We start from the raw sequence: 15,499 nt of genomic DNA, 5'->3' as shown, positions 1-15,499 counted from the left end.
GAGGGAGGGGATAATAACAAATAAGAAACCATGTCTGTGTGGTCTCATTTCCTGTTATAAACAGCACAGGAATACCATTAGTTTTATGAAATTACACATAAAATACATTACAAATTTCAAAAAGACTGACACTGCTATTCTACACATCTTTGTAATCTATTCTTGTCAGAGGCAGAAAACAGCCTATAGTAAAAACATTGCATTGGATATTTTGCACATCAATTTTCTTTTATTCATGCCTGCCAAACCTGAATGCTTGGAAATCATGAGTCAGAGGCATTTTCTTCTCGTTCCAAATCAGAAAGCTTAGTTTAATATTAAGAGATTTACAGACACAATAATAAAATGTGATTTCTTTTTATTATTTGGACACTGCAGCATTGACAGATAGCACAACTATGTTTTGAAAGGTTTTCCTCCTTTTTGATTTTGTAAGGTCTAAAATATAGCACACATCTCCTTCACATGCCAGCTCTAACCTGTTACCTCCCCACTCTAAGCATAATATGTGTACTTGCACACTTGTCTAAATCCACAAATTCTGTATCCACAAATTGAACCATCAGTTGCTTGAAAATACACGCTCCTCTTCCCCCCCCCCCCCCAAAAAAAAAATATATCCCAAAAGCAAACCTTGATTTTGCCATTTTATATAAGTGGAATCATTTTAGCCAGCATTGTATACAATGGGATTTGAGCATCAATGAATTTTGGTATCCCCACAGAAGCCTGGAACCAAACCAGATATCAAGGTCCCACTGTCCAAGAAAATACTGGACTGCTGAAATGGTAAAATGCAAACAAAAGCTAATAAACAACAATGTGAGTCGTAACAATATGCTTCTATCCTTGAGATTTTAGACACTGTCATTTGCTTCTTCTCTTCTCAACATTCTCTCTCCACTGAGCATGCTCAGTCTTTATTGGGATACAGGGTGAGTGTCCCTTATCCTGGACCCAAGAATAAACACAACATTCATTTATTTGTCATAGATACCTTATACACATGACTTAAAGATAATTTTATGCACAATATTTTAAATCATTTTGTACATTAAACAAAGTTTGTATACCTTGAATTACCAGAAAACCAAGGCGTCACTATCTCAGCAACCCATGTGCTCAATTTCTGGATAAGAGATACTCAACCTATATTTGGGAAGGAGAGGAATCCCTGTTGAGATGTGCCACATATATTTTGTCTTAATCTTTGCAAACCTTGCACTTCTCCCAAGTTTGCTGACTGATCCCTTTTAACCAAAGAAGTTGGGTTTGGGCTAAATAAATACCAGCAGTCAGAGAATTGGATCATTTCAGTATATATGACAGTAAAACACTTTCAAGGCTGTACCAAGCTTAACTTAGACATACTTCACGTGGAATGGAATACGTTCATTCTTCTCTTCTTTTTAATGTGCATGTTGACCAGTGTGGCCAGCTGCCAGGGAAATCAAGACTGGAAATGAAAAGATCAGTATCAGAGGCTTACCTATCCCTATGTCTATTCAGACCTCAAATTGTGCAGGAGCAGAAAGAAATGTGCAATCCAATTTAACCCTTCAGGCAGCATTTTGATGTCTCTGGATTAGCCAAGCTAACTAGAATGTGCCCTACTAAATAAAAGTGAGTCATTACAGACAAATAGCAACCTCTGCATTGCGTGTTACAAAACCAGTGCAAGCTGCTCTGCTGTCAAACTTTTGCTCCTTGGTTAAATTATAACTAACTTCATCACTGGTGACTGCTTGTTCATCTCAGTGTAGATTATTTCCTCTGACAAATGAAATGTTCTTGATCTTCCACACTGGAAACAAATGTCACCACTCATCAAGAGTGGTGCAAGAGTGGGTGGTTTGTCAAGGAACTGTTTAAATGAGAAATATCTATCCGTCTATCTGGCAATGTATCTACTTCTATTTACAACCTTATCTTATTTCTACAAGATTTTACTTATATCTTGTGAGAAGTCTTTTGGGATGTCGGTCTCTCTCAAAACACATTAAGTTCAAATAGAAATTGCAAGGAGATGCAGGCAAGACCAAGATTAAAATACCGATTCCTCCACGTAAGAACAAAAAGAAGTGTTCAAACAAAAATTAAAACTAGCCTTGGGAAGCCAGGCACGACACCTGGTCCCTGCTTAGAACCACCAGCTCACGTATCCATGACACCACAATCAATACTCGCACATAATTACAACCATTACACCATTCACATTGTTTGCTTCTCTTTCTAATGCATTGTCAATCTATGAAGCAAGGTTTTTCAGGGTGGGGGATGTTGTCAAGTAGTTTCAATGGCAACAAATCAAGTTATTGTAGACTTGTGGTAAGAAATGATTATTTTTTTAAACAACAACAACATGCAAGTAAAGGAGCCACATGAACAGCTGGAGCTGTCTTTCATGATTTCCCTGAAGTGGGCATTGGTCCTTCATTCACTTACACATATGTACACTTACACATCCAGAGAACTATGCTAAACAAAAAGTTAAGAGTTACAACATGATGTACCAATTCAGGGAAAATATGTGTTTTCTGCTATGTGCGGGATTTCTAGGAATGAGAAAAAGTCAACAATTTAGTTGCCATATAATTAGACAGATGTGGGAAGTTGAGTTGACATACTAGAAGTTTATCTCAACAGTCATCTGTTGACCATCCCATTTTAGTGCGGTCCAGATTGTACAAAGACTGCATTTGATCACATCCAACCAAGGCTTTGTTGACACTTCAGAATTATAGTACTTTGTCACCATATGGAATTCTGTTATTTGTAGTTTTCTGAGATATTTTCCCTTCTCTGTCAGACAGCTCTGTTGCCACAACAAACTATAAATCCCAGGATTCCATAGGATGGAGTCATAGCAGCTAGTAGTGATTAACTCATATACCATATATTCTTGAGTATAAGCCGACCCAAATATAAGCTGAGGCACCTAATTTTATCACAGAAAGCTACGAAACTGGATTGACTTGAGTATTATTATTATTATTATTATTATTATTATTATTATTAAACTTTATTTGTACCCTGCTAGCATCTCCCGAAGGACTCGATGCGGCTTACAAAGGCCAAGGCCTCAACACAACAACAGCACAACAAAACAAATCAAAGCAAAATCAAAAACATAAAGCAATAACAACAAAACATTACATCGTAACACAGTAAAAACTAGGGCCGGGCCAAGTAATGGGTACAGAATTAAAAAGTGCTGGGTGTGACAGGTGGTATGTTGGATTTCAGGGCAAGTGCAATGTGCAGAGAATCTTAAAAATTCTAATAAAGTGCTTCTGGGACAAATGCTGGAGTTTTCCTATTCCGGAAAGGCACATCGGAATAGCCAGGTCTTCAAACTCTTCCTAAAGACTGCCGAGGGTGGGAAATGCAGCAGCTACTGGGAAATTTCAAAATAAAAATAGATACCAATATAACTACATTAATTGAGGCATCAGTAGCTTAAATGTTTTCAATATTTACATAAAACTGTAATTTAAGATAAGACTGCCCAACTCTGATTAAACAATTTTTCTAACCTTCTTCAATGTAAACGTGCTTACGTATCCTTCCAATAATAATAGAGAGTAAAATAATAAATGTAAAAATAATCATCATAATCATAATGGAGTAAAATAATGGAAATGTAACAGTAAGAGTAATAATAGAGTAAAATAATAAATGTAATAATAACAACAATAATCAAGTATAATAATAAATGTAATAATAATAATAATAATAATAATAATAATAATAATAATAGCAGAGTAAAATAATAAATGTAATAAAAATAAGAATAATGACAGAGTAAAATAATAAATAACCTTGACTCGAGTATAAGCCAAGGGGGACTTTTTCAGCCTAAAAAACTAGGCTTATACTCAAGTAGATACAGTAATTCTGTATTGTGGATGGTCTCCAAAGGGACACCAGATTTCATCATAACAACCTCCAATGGACAGGTCCAGCTGCAAGAGGCTGAAGGAAAGAATTGGCAAATGTGCTCAAAGTGAAGTGGAGTACCATTCCACTTCTTTTCAAGCAGACCTTATAACCGTGACACTTCTTCTGTTCAAGTACGTATCACTGTCTAGTCTAATTATCCCATGTCCATTTTCCATCTGCTGTAGGCTCTGAGTGACAGACCTTTATGGACAATAGTGTAAGTAATTCTCTTGCTTTGATTATTGCTGTTTTAGAGCACTGGGATTTTTATGTATCTTTTATTGCTTGGAAATGGCCTCAGAGAAGTGTAGAATAGGAAATAGTGCTTTTCCTTCGTGGAGTGTAAAAACAGAGAGACAGATAGCATCATGTGGGAGAAAGCGATGTGTGTGTGTGATGATACAATTCACATGCTTTGTCTTCAAACCTCCCATTATGTTAATTTAGGCTAAAGGTTTGGGTTTACTGTCAAGCAAATCTTTGAAAAGTAAACTGAACTTGCAAAAGTTTTCAGTCCGTTTGCAATGATGCTAAGAGATATGAATCAAATGCAAAGCAAAGCTATGTGATAAATAAGTTAGTGAAATTAAGTATGAAAATAAAGAAGTAGTACCTTGGCCAAGTCATAGTCATTTAATTTGCTATTGCTATGCTTCTCAGCATGTAATAAAAACACACAGGAGCTGGAAATCAAACTGTTAATTCATCAAAGAGAGCAAAAAACCTTGAGTCAGCTCTGATTGCTCGCATCCTAGAATTGATTTTAACTTGTGGTAAATCAGTTCATTTTATTGTATTTTCAATAATTACTTATTTCATGTTAAAAAATTGCAATCTAGAAGCTAAACATAATAATTTTATTCACACAAGACTGCATTATTCCATATTTTAGAGGGGTGACTGAAGATGAAATCCTGGTTTTTTTTACATAGCGAAATGTCCCATGAAATTCAATGCATTCTACATCTGAGTAGTAGACATGAATGGCACTGTGTTGTAAAAGAATGAGTTGATGAGAAAAATAAATATTATTCTAGTGTCTAAATCTCTTCTGAATTTACCATTTGTCTATGCTGTGGAATGTCTATGCCTCTGTAGAATGGTAAAGAGAGAACGCTACACCAAATAAATTTTAACAGAAATGCCAATGTGGAAACTCTGTGTTCAATAACTATTGGAATTGATAGATTTAAAGAGAGAGAAATCCTAAAAAGGTTTAAATTGTGTTTTAGGGCACTTCCACACAGCCATATAACCCAGAATATCAAGGCAGAAAATTCCACAATAACTGCTTTGAACTGGGTTATCTGAGTCCGTACTGCCATATATTCCAGTTCAAAGTAGATAATGTGGGTTTTTATTTTATTTTTGTGGGAGGGGCCTTAGGCTTACCCTGTTGCTAGCAATAAGTTGACTTTTTTTTTTTTAAAAAAAAACAACCCTTACATTTTGTTGTTATCCATCTCAAATTTCTTTAATGATCATTAAACACACATTCCCTGATTTTCAGCCCTTCCCCGGAATAATGATACTGGCAATTTGTTCTCCATCTTAATCTTTCTTTCATTTCATGAGAAATGAGAATGGAGACTTTAAATGTCATCAGGTTTTTTCTTTCGTTTATGACAAGCCATGCAGGCTTGAAGGTGCAACTGCAGCAATGTGAATACGGGGGTCCCCCCCCTCCTCTCTCTCTCTCTCTCTATATATATATATATAAACAAAAGAGGGAGGAAAGTAAAGCTGTTATACTTGAATTTTAAGTCTGAAAATGGATTTGAAATTACACAGCTGGACCTCTTCCACATTCTGCAGTAATTTAGGTCTTTACATATTTTGGCTGATTTGCACTCCCTGACCAGAAAGACAATAAAGGCAGTGGTTGGGTTGCATAGTTTTGCTCAATTTAATATGTTCTCCAAACATAACATTAAGAAATAGGTAAATGAGGGTCTGCCAATGAAGAGCACAGGCCATGTATGGTAATATTGCCAAGCACACTTTCCCCAGGGAATTTAAATCTGTACTAACTAGATTTAGTCTAGTCTATGCATGTTTGGAGCCTATACCTTCCTTGATTGCTGAGCAAATCATGACCATTTATTTGACATTTTGTAATAGGGACTGAAATAGGAAGGCAACGCTTCAATGGCCTCATTTAAGATCCTCCTGCCAGGGCCCTAAGGATGAAAAAGCAATAACTAAACACATTAAATAACCCATAATATAATAGAGCATTCGACCTAACAAAAAATAAACTGGAAAAAATAAAAACCTATAAATTTTCTTATTTGCACCTTTAGGTAAATAACAAGATTTTCTATCACTCTCAACGTTCATGCTTCATCATGATTTTCTCCACCTCTGGTGGAAATCCATGACTCTATTACCTGTGGAATATTTATGAGTTTGCTCTAAGAGCCAATCTGTAAGTGTTCTGGGGAAATTGGATACCCTTCTCATACCTTCACATGTAAAACTGCAAGTGCACATAATTTTCAAAAATTGGGACTGAGATAGATTACACAACAGAGAATATTTTTCAGACCAGATTGGGCATATTAATGTATCATGATGGCTTTCTTTGTGTTTGCTTGTTGTTTCACCAAACTATTTTTATCCTGCCTTTTTTTCATCAGATCATATTCAGTGGCAAACAGATAAAACAATATAGAACGATCTAAACAAATCCAGATTAAAACCAATTAGTAATTCAAACTCACTAAAACATATTAAAATTAACATATTAAAAAAGCTGAAATGTCTGATTATGCATGTACAAGAATGAGCACACTAACGGCATTTCAAATTGTGATGGCATGCCTGAGCCTTTGGGAAAACTATATTACCTGGCTTTACTCGGGGGCTATCTAATGCCTTCTGTTAAGATTAAGACCTTTAGCAGACAGAGGCACTTTTAAGCAAGGTGAAAAGATAACCAAATAGGTTTACTGAAACAAGATGAATAAAGGGTTAACTCCACCCGGGACTATCATAAGATACTTAAAACACTACATTACAAAAGGAGATTGTGCTGGTTGTAGTCATCTCTCTGGAATCTTCTGCCTCTAATGCAAAGTGATGGATTGCAAGATGTTGCTTAGAAACTGTCTTAATCTTCTTTCCTGTGAAACTTAGGCTGGCCAAAAGCTTATGTTGTCCTTTGGACTGTTGTTATAATAATATTGCTAAATGTTTTTGGATTACTTGGCATAGGATCACCAGACAATTCTCCAAGCCTCTAGTAGAAAAGGGGGAGTCCAGAAAGAGAGCTCTATACAGGGCAATGGAATAGACCAACTAAGACTCGCCTGTGGGGGGATTTTAAGCTTCACCTGCTTTATCATAAGACCTAGGAACTTGCCTATGTTGTGCAAAACACCTGGAATAGCAGTGTTTGGCAAATGCTGTTCTAAAATCCAGTGTTTTCCTAAGCATTTTACAGGTACATTTGAGTTAAAGCCTTTGACAAAGAAAGTTGTTCTTACAAATTCTTCTCATGCCCCCACCTTGCCTTTTCTATCTTTGTCCTCTAGCTATTTTAGTGACATCAACAATGAAAGAATGGTGAAGAAGAGCTGGAAAAATGCAGGCTTTTTGGGCTGAAGCAGCATATCTGAAATAAACAATGTACTATAGCTTTTGCTGGGAAAGACTGGGATTTTACTTTTGCCAATCCTACCGTAGCCCTGACTGCCCCTCTACTACAGGGAAGGTAAACATCAGCTGCATGCAGAATCCATTATTTAGCAAACATGAATAGCAAAACACAGATAAAAAGGGAAACCAGGTAAGCCTGTCTCACCAGCCACCTCCATCCAGCATGTTTAAAGAGTATAGGTTTGTAGACCAAACTGAAAATCATAAGACAGGTGGAAGAAGGCAAAAGAAAGGGGCAAAAAACCACTGGGCAAAAATGCAGATACTTAGTTTCGAGTAAAATATTTGCTGAACTGCTTGTTTTGTGGTGTAGGAACCTAGCTCTATTATTCCCATGTTATTTCTACCACTGATACCAACTTTTCCATTACACAAATAATAGTAAGGAACACATCCACTTGGTTAACTAAGGCAAACCGTAACTAGAGAAAAAGTCTATTTTTGCTTAGTAACCATAGAAGGAGCATTATCAGTTATATAGTTCAAGACTGTAAAGATGAATGTTTTCTACTCTTTGATTTTGCGTTATACCAGACAAACCTACAAATAAGAAATGCACAAATAAAATCAAGGTAAGATATAATAAAACATTGTAATGCACTATGTAAAGATCATTACAAGACCAAAGCGACAGCTCTTGATCTTTTTTTAGGCCTCTGGAAACTGTCACAGTGACTACTATCTACACCTGTAAGCATTTTCCCCTCTCTGTTAAGCATACCCAGCTTGTTCAGATCCCTTCAACCTGTGTTATAATGTTCAGGGGAAACAAAAAGAAGCCATTATAGACAGATTACTGTGTTTTTCCATCCCTGTTCCTCTTTTCTCTGTCTGGTTGGGTGTGTGTCTATAAATCAAAGAAAAGAAAGACAGAAGATTGCTCACCAATGGAAATTGCTTAGTAGTTTCATTGTTTTCTCAATTTGACTTCAATTGTGCCTTTAACAAAGGACGAATTCACAGATGTCTCTGGTATCAAAACTAATGCCTTGAAGCAAACTATTCTCTACTGAAACCATTAGCCTCAGCTATAGCAACAAGTCAGCCAAATACACTATATAACACAATTTCCCATTAGATGAGACATTACTATTTCTTGGAGAAACCATTAAGATACCAGAAGATCTGACTGATGTTCTTGCATTGTCTGATACCTCTGAAATAGTAGTAGGAAAGGTTTCTATGACGGAGAAAAGATTCTCAGGAAAAAAAATTAAAAAACAAACAAATTAGTTTTGCAGGAATTGCATACGTTTAAGAAGCTTTAATTAGTTACACCTTCTTCATATGAAAAATCAATTAGAAAGTAAGAACTTTCAAGTTAGTTTGAATGATGCAGGTGTTGCTGATAGTATAAACAGGAATTGATTAAAGACTTCAGTTCTTTCAGATGCACTTTACTCTGCATGCACTCAACTTGAGATTAAGTACTATGATCACGTCTACCCCTTTCAGTTCACTCTACTTTCTGATCTGGATTGCTTATGCCTAATCATGATCTAATGTGTTTAGGTCTAATTATGTAAGATCCAAGCTTTTATTAGACCAGTATTATAGTCTAACTCACTGCTTCTTAAACTGTTGGTCCTGGCCCCAAGTGGGGTCCCCTTAGCTTAATGTTGGGATCATGAAAAACCCTCAAAACAGTGAAAAACATCACCTAGTGGTTGTTTTATACAAATATGTGCAGTGTTTAGGGTGGACTCTGCAGAAGATGCTTTAGATGTACTTCATAAAAAGGAAAAACAGCCTGTTTAGAAAGCCTTGCAAATGCTGTCTTGTTATCAATACATGTTTGACTTGTATACATATTATACACACACACACACACACACATATACGTAAACATTTCTTAGGCCAAAAAATGGCTGCAAGTGGAAAAGTTTAAGAAGTCCTGGTCGAGCTGAGTTAGGCAGGCTTGGACTTTATTCATATGGATTGTATTTAATGTTATAAGGAAATGTGTAAGTTGAGCTGGCTTTGACGAAAGGTACTTCAGGAAACGTTTTGGTTAGAAGTCAGGATATAAATGTTCCAAATAAACAAATACCAACTTGCAACTGCAATAACCAGATGTTACTTGATTTTATGCCTCTTTACTTGTTGGCTTGTATGAAGCTGCCTACAGGTACAATGCACTTTATGTCCTTTTTGATTATGCACTGCTTAAAGAAAGAAATTATGGTTACAAGGTGGCAAGCAAAAGTTTGGTGGATCTGTTTTCAGAGATCTACTTTAGTTACTGTAAGAAACCTTTTAAATACTGTATGTGTTAATATATGAAATCAACCATGATTGTAGTTGAAAGAGACATCAGAACCAAGTAGCTAAGATGACTTGACACTGGGAAAGGAGACTATTTAGCATCTTGAGTACTCTGCACAATTCAAAAAGAGGATGGTGATGTTTTTCTAAATACAGAGAGAGCAAAACCAAGAATGTAGTCCATGTCGAAAGAGAAGCATGAACAAAACTCTGCTTTGTACACCAAGAATTGCATACGAACAACATGCAAATGAGTGGAGGTGGTTGCAAATAAAATAAGGGAAGTATATTGGAGATTAGTTCAGCATCAAGGGAAAAGGAAATGAGGGTTTAAAGGTCTAGTGTCAAGTTAAACCTCAACTAGCAACTCAAAAATCTTTGAAGGTATCATTGATAAAGGTCAAGGCAAACAGAGTTATGACAGTGAACTTTAAAAATACTGTCAGAATTCTAGAACACTAGTTGCCATGTACAGTTCCTTGTTATTCATACTAAACCATTAGTCTCTTTTATAGGGAGGATTATCGATTTATACTCATTTGACATGCTCCATTCAAAGATGTCAAAAGCACTCAATGTTTGTTCATGTTTTTCATTTCTAATTTGATACATCTTGTGTTCCAAGATGTGGTTTGTAGCCAATGGCTGTGTGCATGGAAACTAGTCCCTATCAAAGTTCTCTAGAGCAGGGGTCTCCAAACGAAGGCCTGTGGGCCGGATGTGGCCCTCCAAAGTCATTTACCTGGTCCCATCTTAAATTTTAAACTTAGGGCCTCCCTAAGTCTGATACAACTTGAAGGCACATGACAACAACAATCCTAATGAACTTGATTATCTCACTAGCCAAAAGCAGGCCCACACTTCCCCTTGAAATACTAGTAAGTTTATGTTGGTTAAAATTGTTCTTCATTTTAAATATTGTATTGTACTTCCATATCTTTTTTTGCACTACAAATAAGATGTGTGCAGTGTTCCCAGGAATTAATTCATGAGTTTTTTTTCAAACTATAGCCCAGCCCCCCAACAGTCTGAGGGATCATGAACTGACCCTCTGATTAAAACGTTTGAGTCTTCACCAACTCTAGAGAGTTGGTGAAGACTCCTGAAAAACATAGGTGTTACTATATTTTCTTGGTCCATTCATCCCTTTTGTCACTGTTTTATCAGTGAAAATGAAACCCCCGGTGGCATAGTGAGTTAAACCCTTGTGCCAGAAGGACTGAAGGTCGCAGGTTCGAATCCGGGGAGAGCGCAGATGAGCTTCCTCTGTGAGTTCCAGCTCCCCATGTGGGGACATGAGAGAAGCCTCCCACAAGGATGGCAAAACATTAAAACATTCCGGCATCCCCTTGGGCAATGTCCTTGCAGACAGCCAATTCTCTCACATCAGAAGCAACTTGCAGTTTCTCAAGTCACTCCTGACATGAAAAAAAAATCAGTGAAAATAATTCACTGGATCTTTCTTTAAATTGTCAACATCTTTGGGATTTTCGAAACACAAAGTTGTATTTAAATGCTTTAAAATGAATTGATTAATTAACTGTGCCAAGCTTTGGTGGATAAAGTAAACTGCCTCAATTGGATAGAGGAACCCAAAATACCTCCACCTGATTTCAAGGTGTACTTTCAGATGTCACCTTTTTACTGCTTCTTATTTCAACAGATAGTATACAACCCACCCACCCCTTTTGCTATATAAGTTGACAATTCAGAAATTTCTTGCATCCCTGGGGTTCCTCACAAACAGGGCTATGGAGGAAGAGGAGGAAGGAAAGAGAACAAGCACAAGGCAGGTGTGTAAAATGTGTTTATTGCTTCCAAGAACAAAGTTGCAAATTTTCAGGAAAGGTGTCCAATTATTTTAGTTTTCCATTGGGGGAACCAGAATCCTATGTAGGCTTTATCCACTGCCGTACCGCCGTACCCCAGTTTTCTTTTTTTCTTTCAAAAGGTACTATAGCAGCCATATCCTTCCACTTATTTTCAACCCTTACAAACATTTGGCCTTCATTTTCTTCAGCCTGGATTGATGCTTCATTGACAGGGCATACTTTCAGATGTCACCTTTTTACTGCTTCTTATTTCAACAGATAGAACTCAACCACCCACCCACATCGGATTGAGCTGCTCTCCTATCTTTACTACAGGACAGTTGTTTATAGAGCCTACAAATCAGCTCAGTGCACTGCCCCTCTGGGCTGGAATTTAAAAAGCAACAAAAGTAGCTGGGTTTCTTTGGGAACATGCAGCTAGCAAAAATACATTAAGTTAAAATGTCACCTCTATGTCTCTAAGATCTTGATTCAATAAATATTATAACACAGATACACCAGATATTTCCCCTATATTCCCCTCTCCTGGATAATTTCGTAGTAGAACTCCATAGATTCTGACTTCTAATATACATTCTGCAATTAGGAATGCAGGCCAATTGCTTTGATCCCAGCACCATCCCAGCACAAGTTTGGCATCTGAAAGTTGAAATTTCAGATGCCAAACTTGTTAACAACATTTTAAGAATTATTTTAAATTAATTACAGATTTTAAAATCAACAGATACAGAACATCTCAACAAGGACAAAATGCAATACGTTAAAAGATACAAGTGTATGGCCACTCTGAAAGATTTGGTTTTTGTCTCTGTGTCTACAGATTTGTAGAATTATCCCGTTGTTGTCAAAGCATGCTAAAGGCATTACAGACATATGAACAATAAATTCTAAGAATTTCTCAAGAGTTCAACAATGCTTATCTATATTTATTATATTCCATTTTTTCTTCTTCCACACAATTCCAAATGGAATATATTCTTCTTCACATTTCTAGAGATGGGTAGAAACCCGCTTCTTCTAAATTTCTCTGAGGTGAGAGTTTCAGTATTAACCAAAACATGGCTTTCTCCAAAGAGATACACGCTAAAAAGAATATTTCAAACGAGAAATATTTATCCAGTTGCAATTATTAATATGCAGTTACTTTTGGAAAAGATGTCATGTTTTATTGTTATTTTTATTTTGTCTAAAAGTGCAGCTGTCAAAATTAAAGAGGCAAATCTCATGTCGGGCATACGTAGAAAAAGAATGGAATCTCCCTATACCAGGATGCCCACATCTAGTTTAATGGTACAGTTACACAATGAATAGAGTGTAACCTTCTGGTCACCACACCGGAGAAATAGATACTGAAGATCTGGAAATGATGCAGATAAGGTCAACTGAAATTATCATGAGGCTGGAGCAAATCCCTTAGGGGGAATAATTATGACACATGGGATTATTTGCATTAGAAAATTCATATGTGAACACACAATAAAGCATATAAAGGCATGTAGGGGGTGGAGGAAATAGAGCAGAAATTTCTCTCCTTTTGTTATACCAAACTGCAGAGTCATCCACTGAAGCTGAATTCTCAACAGATGAAAGGCAGTACTTCTTCCCAGTTGAAATTTGGCTCTTGCTACCACAAGTTGCTATCCTAGCTCTGAAAGAAGATTAAACAAATACATGCAGGATAAGATCATCACTGGCTATTAGCCATGAAGGCTATATAGGACCAGCAAAACAGAGGCAATACACAAGTGGAAGATTATAACCACACTGTGTCTTGTTTATGGACTTCCAAGAGCAGGCATGGGAAATCTTGGGGAACACATGGTGGATTAGAGTGGGGTGGGTGGGCCAGGAGAGAGGGGGCTCTCCTCAAGTCCCCTCTCTGCTCATTCCTCCCCTTCCTCTACTTTTTTTGGAGGCAGAAATTAAAGGAAAGATGGGAAACATTTGAATCTCAAATGAGTTGGTCTTGGTCAGGATGAAATGGTGGACAGGAGAGAAAAAGTGTATTCATTAGATCCCATATTCACTAGTCTTGATACAGAAACCTAGAATCCTAGAGTTGAAAGAGACCTCCAAGGGGAATCCAATCCAACTCCCTGCCATGCAGGAAGGCACAATCCAAGCTATGCAGAAAAGCTTCCAGAGAAGGAATCTCCACCACACCCTGAGACAGCATATGACACTCTCCAGGAAGTTCTTCCAAATCTTTTCAGTTGAATCTCTTTTCCTACCATTTTAAATTATTGCTTCCTTGTGTCCTGGTCTCTAGAGTAGCAGGAAGTTTTCTCCCTCATCCTCAACGGGACACCCTTTTAAATCTTGAAACATGGTTCTCGTGTTCCCTCTATACCTTTTCTTCTCACAGCTAAACATTCCCCAAGAGGAAAAGAGGAAGGGTGGGAAAGATGGATGGAAGGAAGGAAGGAAGGAAGGAAGGGAGTGAGGAAAGGGTGGAAGGGAATGCAGGGAGAAAGAGGGAGGGAGGAAAGAGAGAAGAAAGGAAAGAGAAAAGGGAAGGAGGGAGGAAAGAGGGGAAGGAAGGATGAAAGTATGGATGAAAGTATGGAAGAGAAGGAAGGAGGGAAGGAGAAAGAGGGAGGTAAGGAAGGGAGGCAGGGAAGGAGAAAGGAAAAAGAGAAGGAAAGAAGGATAGGATTGCGTGAGAGAGGAGAGCCCATGGGGCTGCATCCGGTTCCCAGGCCTGGGTTTGTCCATACCTGTCCTAGAGGAATCTGGTTGGCCATTGGGGGAAAATAATGCTTGACTAGATGGGCTTTTGGTCTGATGCAGTTTGGCTCCCCCTATATGCAAGGAAGCGCCTCTGGATGACTCCCAGCAGCCCCAGGCAGCAATGTGTCTTGGATGTGCTCACTGAGGCATTCTGGGAGCAGTAGGAGTCAGGGAACTACAGCTCCCAGAATGCCTCAACGAACATATCCAAGGCACACTGCCGCCCAGGGCTGCTGGAAGTTGTTGTCCGGAGGCATTTCCTTGGGCTTAGGCAAGCCCAGTGGCCTTCAGAGGTGGTGAGTGGTGAGGGCGGAGGGGGTCCCTGAAAGGAGAGCGGCGGGGGCCATGAGGGCATAGTGTTGGAAGAGGGATAGTCTTAAACTGTGACTATATCCCTAACTAATAATAATAATAACTCTGTATTTTATCCTTAAAAGTTGGGGGTCGTCCTATACCCCCAGTTGCCTTGAATGCCGGAAAATACAGTACTTAAATAAAGCATAATACAAGTACTATTAATGAAATCAGATCAGTCCCCCTCCCTCCTATTCTTTAGGGGAAAAAACTTAAAACCTGCTTGTGGGACCAAGCATTTGCGTAGCAGACACAGCGTTAACAATGAGAATAATTTATTGGACTGACAATGGACTGACATGGATTATGACTTGAACTTGCATAATTTTAATTGGATGTTTTTATATGTCATATTTTAACAATTGTTCTAAATGTAAATTGCTATTATAATTGTCTTGTTTGGGCATCTAATGGTTGCCAATTGTGAGGCCGCTCTGAGTCCCCGTCCCGTCCCCCCCCCCCCCCCGGACACGATACAAATGTACAAAATTAAATATTGTAGTACTTTAAAAATAAATTTACTAGATCAAAGATTGTATATTATAGAATTATTATTTATACAAATTCCAAAGGAAATTGAGAAAATGATATCTCACTGAAACATTATAGGATACATCTGACTGAAGGTACTTTTTGGAACCTTATCCTTTTATATATCACTGTGTTTTAGTACTTAAAAGTACTGTGAAATAGAAAACAACAGGGAACAAAAATAC

General features: G+C 37.6%; 1 protein-coding gene across 4 annotated transcripts in view; it reads right to left on the bottom strand.

Moving 5' to 3' along the window:
• Nucleotides 1-15,499, bottom strand: part of NCKAP5 (NCK associated protein 5) — a 797,184-nt gene that overhangs the window by 206,073 nt on the left and 575,612 nt on the right. The gene's annotated exons all lie outside the window — the stretch shown is intronic.

Source organism: Anolis sagrei, chromosome 1 (assembly GCF_037176765.1).
Source record: "Anolis sagrei isolate rAnoSag1 chromosome 1, rAnoSag1.mat, whole genome shotgun sequence".
In the NCBI taxonomy this organism is placed as follows: Eukaryota; Metazoa; Chordata; class Lepidosauria; order Squamata; family Dactyloidae; genus Anolis; species Anolis sagrei.
Note: the sequence above shows the minus strand (reverse complement) of the source record. Positions and strands in the feature narration are given on the sequence as shown.